Source organism: Molossus molossus, unplaced genomic scaffold, assembly GCF_014108415.1.
Source record: "Molossus molossus isolate mMolMol1 unplaced genomic scaffold, mMolMol1.p scaffold_m16_p_8, whole genome shotgun sequence".
NCBI classification, from domain to species: Eukaryota; Metazoa; Chordata; class Mammalia; order Chiroptera; family Molossidae; genus Molossus; species Molossus molossus.
Window position 1 is genome coordinate 106,510,965 of NW_023425402.1, and position 8,611 is coordinate 106,519,575.

The 8,611-nt window shown below is 43.9% G+C and overlaps 1 pseudogene; it reads right to left on the reverse strand.

Moving 5' to 3' along the window:
• Positions 1 to 754: 754 nt before the first annotated feature.
• LOC118621706 lies at positions 755 to 1,275 on the reverse strand (annotated as a pseudogene).
• Positions 1,276 to 8,611: the final 7,336 nt, after the last annotated feature.

Here is an 8,611-nt window from a genome sequence, read left to right on the forward strand (position 1 = left end):
AACTCCAGGTCAAGATTGCTGTACTCCTCTCAACTTTATGCAACATGTGATTTTTGGAAATGTAACAAAAAGAAAGTCTGAATAGGCTTTTTTTTTTTTAGCTGAGGCCCAGCAAGAGCCAAAGGAAATGGAATAATGAAGCATGTTCTGCTATTCAGGCCAGGTTGTTCCCATGTCCAAATGTGGCTTTTGCCTTTTATAGTATTTAGATCGTATCATTGACTCGTGTTCTATAAGAACCAATTTGATTTACCTGTTATAGCCTATTCCAGTCCCCATTTCATTTCTCTTTTTCCGCCCAAGGGGTACACTGCATTATTGCTTATGTTGCATATTCAAATGAATACAATAAACCCTATTAAAAAGTAAAGCCCATGAAAAGCTTTCTGTGCAAGTTCCATATTACTTTAAAATTCCTATTGGCTAATAAAAGTATTTCCACTATAGAATTGGAGCACATGATGAATGTTTTACATGCGGGATACCTGAAACATTATATCTTACCTCATGGCACAATTAAACAGTCCCAAATCAAACACCTGTATCTGAATAACAATATGACTATTGTTATGACTGCAAACATGTTAATCAGTTTATCCACATATGTATAGTTGGGTCCCCGAATATTAATTATATAAAGTCTAAAGGAGGAACAGCATCTACTGCATCTGTGCTCCGTCTTGTAAATGGTAAGAGATTTGGCATTTTCAGTCTTTTTTCCGTAAATCACGTTGCTATTTGTACAAGGCCAGTATTATACGATGCTGAAGACCATGGAGAGATACTGTTCAGATGACACCTGAATCCAGCCGCCCTGATCAGTATCATAGCGTCTGAATATATGTCAACCTCTGCAAGACGATGCAGCCCTGGATGAAGTCGTCAAAGGCGATCTTTCTCCGTCTTTGTCCATCAAACTTTCAAATGAGGATGTCGTGAAACTGGTCGGACAGCCAATGGCCAAAACCTGAGAGTGCTTGCTTGAGCTCGTCCCTGTCATAGGTGCAGAAGACATTCTGCCAGACGATGATATACTTTCAGACATCTTGTTCTCATGGTCAAACATTGATCGGACTGACCTGACAGTCACGGGATTAAATGAGTCCAGGTGCCATTGTGCTTGCTGAAGCTCATGTCCGATACCACGCTGCTCCTGTCTTTATCAACCCTCTGGAAGACGTTCCACAGGAAGCTCTGGTCCGGCAGCCCTGAGGCCATGGCTGGGCCCAGGCGGGGGCCAGTCCCAGAGCCCTAGTGATAGGGGTAGGTGGCCATGGGCCCAGGAGAACGGCTAGACACCCCATTTCATTTCTTTCTCTCTCTCCCTTTCTTCTACCCAAAGCCAGTTTTTTATAAGGGCATTTTTTTGGTACGTGCTCCCCCAACAGGACCCAGGACTCTCTGGTCCGCAGGCCGATGCTCCAACCACTGAGCCAAACCGGTCAGGGCTATAAGGGCATATTTGATGGTACCATTGTTCACAGATAAATAACCCAGTTGTTATTTATAACTCTCCTTTGATTGCTTTCAGATGTTTTCCTCCTACTTGTCAAGATAGGTAATATATTTTGCATTCCTCTCCTACATGTAAAATATTATTTGCCATATTATTTGGATCCTCAATAGATTGTTGTTGGTTTTTTTCAGATATTCTTACCACTTGACATCCAGGGATTGCCCAATGATAACAGCAAATTCTTAAATAGCACTTACTATGTTCCAAGCACTGTTCTAAGCACTTTATTAACTCATCAAATCCCAACAACCTAAGCAGTAGTTATTATTTATAATACTAGTAAAGAAGAGAAACAATGTGCTCACCAGAAGGGAAATTCCAGGATTAGGAAGACATAGTAAATAGACATTCTAGCACAGAGGCAGTTCACCCACTAAGATGGCCAGTTGTTTTCACTTTCCAATACCTTTCTGTGCTATAAAGTAAAAGCAACATTCACACTTAATCAGTAGGTTTGCATTTAGCCTAAATTACCATCTTTTAATTAAGTGTTAGCATGCTTTCCTTAAAATTCTTTCTAGTGAGTGACTTCAGCCAGGAGAAATTTTTGCATCACTATTTTGATGATACACTGGTGTTATTGGTGGCCTTATTTTACCGAAGAAATACATGCAAAAGGCAAAAGCTGTATTTCAGTGGCTAAAATGGACGCAATCACATACTCCGTCGCTCTGTTCAAATTCCTTCCTCCGGGTGGCACTGGGGGGCCCATGTTTTCCAGGGTGGACATCTCCTATATTGAGTAATAGTATTCACAAGCACTGTTAAAGGCAACAGGCCCACAACTAGTCACTTATGCTAAGTAAGCCCCACCTCACCAAACTGAGATTTAACTACAGTTTTAGCTCCCCTAGAGACATAACCTTAAACCAGTCAATCAGGAGGCTCCTGCTCAGCTTAGTTAATCGGCCTGATAGGCCCCTGCCATCCTCTCTGAGGAAAAGAACCTGGCAATAACCAGCCCACTTTTTTGCCTAGAACAAATTCCTTTTTCCTGTGCCCTCCTGCCAATAAAATCTCTTGCTTTTTATAGCTCTCCGGAGCTCTTTCTACCTGCTACATTTAATGCTGCCCGGTTTATGAATTGCTATACAACGCCCATAAGGTGTTTAAAATTTCCTCAGTTGAATTTTGTTGCTAGACAGCACTCACTATTAAACTGAATGACCATACTTCATTTGTGGGTAAGAAGTGATGATATTCTCTGATTAAATATTGCACTTAATCCTAAAAACCATCCCAGGAGAACTGTAGGAATCCACTGCGAATCGTCAGCTCCGGTCTTAAATCCCATCCTTCTCTCTCTCTTTCCGTGATAACCGAGCTCACATATTCAAGTAGGGGAGAAGGAACAAGTCACGGAAGAGGCAGCCCTTGGAGGGGAGCCCCTCGGCCCAGCCCAGCGCCACCCGGACTGACGGCGTGGCCCGCGTTCTGCCCCAGATGCCTGCACCCTCCTGCCTGGAACCCACAGAAACCTGGGTGACGGGATGTATTTGCTAACATGTGGCCAAGCTCAAAAGCAAGAAAGCGACCGTCCAGGGAGAAAGACAAAGGAACCTGCCCAGAGTCAGAGGGCAGAGCATCCCGGGGGTGAGGAAGTCGAGGCCCAGGAGGGACGCCCATCGCAGGCACCCAGCACCTGCAGCTGCTGGGAGGGTGACAGCCAACCTGTGAGGGCACCCACAGCAGGGCCCGACCCACCGTGAGTAACGTGAAAGCTAAGAAACAGAAACCTCATTTCAAGTGGAGCCGAGAGGCGGGACATGAGAACTCTCACACCTGTCACTCAAGCCCAAGACTGACCCCACAGGAAGAGGCCCCTGCGTCTCCCACGGGAAGTGATGCTCCTGGACTACCTCAGCAGGAGGAAGGAAAGATTCCTCATTGCCCAGTAACAGCTCAGCCAATGGGAGGCTGCAATAGCTCAGCCAATGAGAAATCACTACACTTTGAACTTTCGGTTTCCTCCAATGGAACCTTCGTTCACAACAGCCCCTCCCAAGTCCATCAAAGAGCATCAGTTGTTTCGCTGGGCCTGGGTGTGGTTCGCCGTTAGACTGCATGTCATCGGCTGCAAGTCTTTGTTGTTCCTGAATAAACCCATTTGCTGGAGATCTGTGTAGCCGTTTATTTGTTTAAAGTCCATAGTAATTGCTGATATTACTTTAACGAGAAGAAAATTTAGGCCAGAAGGAGGAAGAGTGCTTGAAGCAATGATGAGCCTAAAACCAACAACGAAAGACTTGAAGAATCTAAACACGAATTCATCTCAAACATAAATATAACAACTCATGTTGAGATTACAGAGGGGGCACTAAAATAATAACAATGGAAGATCAAAAGCAAACTCAAAAGGAAGTTAAAGCATTCTAAATTCACTGTCATGCTGAGAAGTAGAAAAAGATACTTATTACTTTTGGCATTGTTAGAAAAGTTAACATTAGAAATAAATAGGTGGGATATATATTTTTCTATATATATTTTTTTCAATATGTATTATAGTTATAATACATATTTTGAGTGGGTCAACAAACCAGCATATTCATACAATGGAATACTGCTTGATAATAAAAGAGAGTGAATTCATGTTTTTAATTTTTAAATTATTTTATTATCCTTTTACATAATGAAAAGCACATTTCCCTTTAATATTATGTAAGGATACATAAGTTCACTGTAGAAAATTAGAAAATATAGATTAAAAATGAAAGTTAAATCATTTGTAATTTCACTCTTCACATATAAGTAACATTAATAATATTGTGCCCTGGCCGGTTTGGCTCAGCGGTTGGAGCATCAGCCTGCGGTACAGAGAGACCCGGGTTCGGTTCCCGCTAAGGGCATGTACCTCGGTTGCAGTTTGTCCCGGCCCTGGTTGGTTGTGCGGGTGGCAACCACTCGATGTGTCCCTTCACATCGATGTTTCTCTCTCTCTCTCTTCCTCTCTCTCCCTCCCGCTCTATCTGAACAAAAAAAAAAAAAATGGAAAAATGTCCTCGGGTGAGGATAAAAAAAAAATAATAATAATAATATTGTGTCATTAATTTTCCTCTTGCAAACATATATGTAAAATACTTATCCAATTTTTTTTTTTTTTTTTTACCCTCACCCGAGGACATTCTTCCATTTTTTGTTCAGACAGAGCGGGAGGGAGAGAGAGGGAGAGAGAGAGAGAAACATCGATGTGAAAGGGACACATCCAGGGGCTGCCACCCGCACGACCAACCAGGGCCGGGGACAAACTGCAACTGAGGTACATGCCCTTAGTGGGAACTGAACCCGGGTCTCTCTACACCGCAGGCTGACGCTCCAACCGCTGAGCCAAACCGGCCAGGGCCTTATCCAATTTTTTAATCGAATTTTAACCACCTAAAAAAATCTTTTAAGTAGGTAAGCACATTTCAGTAGAGGTGGTAAATAAGCATGAAAAAGAGGCAGAGAATACTTCTCCTCTCTAAAAGGAATGAATTGATACACACGACAACATGGAGACTCTCATAATGATTATGCTAAACTAAATTGATTATACAAAAAAAGAGTATATACTGTATGATTCCATTAATATAAAGTTCTAGAAAATGCAAACAAATCTATAGCAGCAATTTGCCATGGCACACTGGTGTGGCCCCCAATTTTTTAAAACATGCAATACCTGCCCGGCCAGTGTGGCTCAGTGGATTGAGCGCTGTCCCATGGACTTCGAGGTCCTGGTTCCATTCCTGCTCAGGGCGCATGCCTGGGTTGCAGGCTCTATCCCCAGTAGAGGGCATGCAGGAGGCAGCCGATTGATGTTTCTCTCTCTCCCTTCTTCTCTCTCTAAAAAATCAATAAAACCATATTTAAAAAATAAAAATAGCCCTGGCCGGTTTGGCTCAGCGGTTAGAGCGTTGTCCTGTGGTCCTTAGAGACCCGGGTTCGGTTCCCGCTAAGGGCACGTACCTCGGTTGCAGTTTGTCCCCGGCCCTGGTCGGTTGTGTGGGTGGCAGCCACTCGATGTGTCCCTTCACGTCGATGTTTCTCTCTCTCTCTGTCTCTGTTCCTCTCTCTCCCTCCCACTCTACCTGAACAAAAAATGGAAAAATATCCTCCGGTGAGGATTAAATAAATAAATAAATAATAAAAATAAAAATAAAAAAACAATAGAGAGCTTAGAAATGGACCGGTATATATATATATATATATATATATATATATATATGGAAACTTGGCATATGATAAAAATGGCATTACCACCCAGTGGAGAACTGATGAGCCATCCAATAAATAGTATTTTAGCAAAGGACTTTCCAATTGAAAAGTTAAATTAGATGCATACCCCCAAATCAATACCAGAATGCCCTAAGATTCAAATGTTGAAAGAAGAAAAATGGCTTAAAATTATTAGCATAAAGTATAAGAGAATAGATTTGTGACTTCAAGGTAGATAGGGATCTCTTCAATAAGGCACAAAAAGAATAAATAATAAAGGAGAATACTGATGATTGACTTCATCAAACATAAAACTTTAATTCTTCAAAAGATACTGTAAACAGAATTATAAGAGAAATCACAAACTGAGAAAAGGTCTTTGCCCTTAGAACAAAGCAAGGATTAATATCCAAATAGGAACTTCTTTAAAACTTACAAATCAATAAGATAAAGGCCAACACCCAAGTAAATATGCAAAGACAATGACTACACAATCCTCAGAGGAAGGAATCCAAACAGTGAACAAAGGACATAGCACTTCTCCCTCATAACACTAGCAACCATGTAAGATGTGAAAATATCAAGAGTTGAGAAGGATATGGAGAAATGAGAGTTCTCATACAATCCCGAGGGTACGTTTTGAACAACTGCATTGAGAGCCGTTTGGCACTAATCTAATAAAACTGAAAATAGGTTTACCTTCCAACGGAGCGGTTTTATTTGGTGGTGGGGAGAGGGAGAGAGTAATGAGGCCAGTAAGTTCGCACCGTCTGTGTTCTCTGAAAGATCTAGATCGTCTCCACAAGCTCCAAATCACAAGTGAGTCTCTCCTACCGGGTTAAGAGAGGAACCGGGGCCAAAATGGGTGACACCGGAGGAAATGAAAGGAAAGGCCGTTCATTCTGTTACTGCTCCTCGGTTCGCTAGTCTGCATTGCCTCTTCGGAATCTTGACCCAGATGTTTCTCTCTTCCTGCCACACTCTGCCCCCCTGTGTGACCAGGCCTGTTTCATTCCACGTTTGTGACGGGGGCCACCCCACTGCTCAGCCCTGTCAGACAATAACAAAGCTGGGCCCAAGACATGAACAACAGGCCTGGGCATCATGTCAGATCGGACAAAACTAGGGGACAGAGTTTTCATCCTCACCAGCAGAACTAAACAGCTTTCCCACAAGAAAATAAACAATCCAACTTTTTCCATTTGTAGCAAACAGCAGAGGCAGTTTTGTCAGTTGTGGTATCAAGCTTGCTGGTCTCACGTGAAAATTGCCTCACTGACCCACCCTCATTACAGCTGAAAGTTGTGCATGTTCCCTACACAGGGAGGTGACCGGTGCCAGCGGACCCACAGTCATCACTCAGTGGGCCTTGGTGTGGCTTGATGTGGGTGTGGGATGGAGCAGAGCCCACAGCCGCACAGAGGTGGGGCCCACAGCCCTGACCTCACTGTGCCCTGCCATGGTTCCCCCAGAGCTAACCAAACCCAGACAGCCCGCTGCTCCAAGGAGAGAGACATCAACACTTTCATCATCCTATAATTTGCGACACAAAATGACAAATGTCCCTGTGCGCCCTATCAGTCAAACAGATTGTCTTTAAATATTTGTTTGATATTTATTTATTTATTGAGGCCAATATGTATTGACTGATTTTCTATCACTGAAAGTCATTTGCCACATAACAACAATTTGGTCAAAGGCAGACCGTATCGACAACAGTGATCCCATGATATTGTAATGAATTATAAGCAAAAAGTTTGTTTCCGATGTTGAAAGAAAAGGCTGGACCCAACTCTGATGTTGAGTTTACTGCTAGCTCTGGGCGATTTAAATAGATGAGACTCTGTGCGCTGTCCACTGGCCTGTGCTCGCCCTCGGCTGGGCCTGGAGTTGGTGAGGAAGCAAGAGGGGGAGGCTGAGCAGGAGAAAACCCAGGCACTTGCCCCTGCCTGCCCCTGCATGCACGCACATGCATGCACACACACACGCATGCACACACACGCATGCACACGCACGCATGCACACGCACGCGCACACTTTGCTGTACATTTTCTATGTTTAGATACACAAATACTATTGTGTTATAATTGCCAATGGTATGCAGTACAGTAACATGCTATACAGTCTTGTTGCATAGGAACAATCGGCTAGACCAGACAGCCTAGGTGTGCAAGGGCTACACCGCCTAGGTCCGTGTAAGTGCGCCCTGTGATGTTCACACACGGACATAATCACCGAAGGATGCATTTCTCAGAACATCTCCACATCCTTAAGCAACGCATGACTATATATAAACAGGCTTATTACTACTCCATTCCCACAGGCAGCACAGGGTCAGTGCTGGGGTGGGGGGGTAGCAAGTTTCCCCCTTGTCTGCCGTTCTCTTCCTCTCTTCAGTTTCCCTTTGGGACTTTCAGGAATAGATGGCTCCAGAAAGCAGACACAAGGGTTTCGAAGGAGAATATAAGTGATTCCAAGGAAACAGAATACACATGTATCCGTTTCCACTGGCCTTGATTTTCACGATAACCTGTAGAGCATCCTCGTATCTCAAAAACACTAGGGAGGCTGGTATCCAAAGGTGTTGCTTCACTCCCACACCGATACCTTGTTCCAGGGCACTTTCTACCCAGGGGAGGAGGACCAGTATGTCTGCAGTTATAGAAGAACTCCCGGATCCTCAGAAGGACCCTCATTCTGACTTACTCCAGTGCCCTCTGTAAATCGGATTCCTGCCAGGTGGACCTGCCCATAACACAACTCCGATGTTAGTCTGAACCTTCCCACGCCGAAGGGTCAGTTCTGACCTCAGCATGAGCCGGCAGGGCCCCCAGGAAGAGGGCCTCTGTGAGTGTCTAGGTGGTCATGTGCAAAGTGAAGAGGGTCCTGCCATGGGGGGCAAGG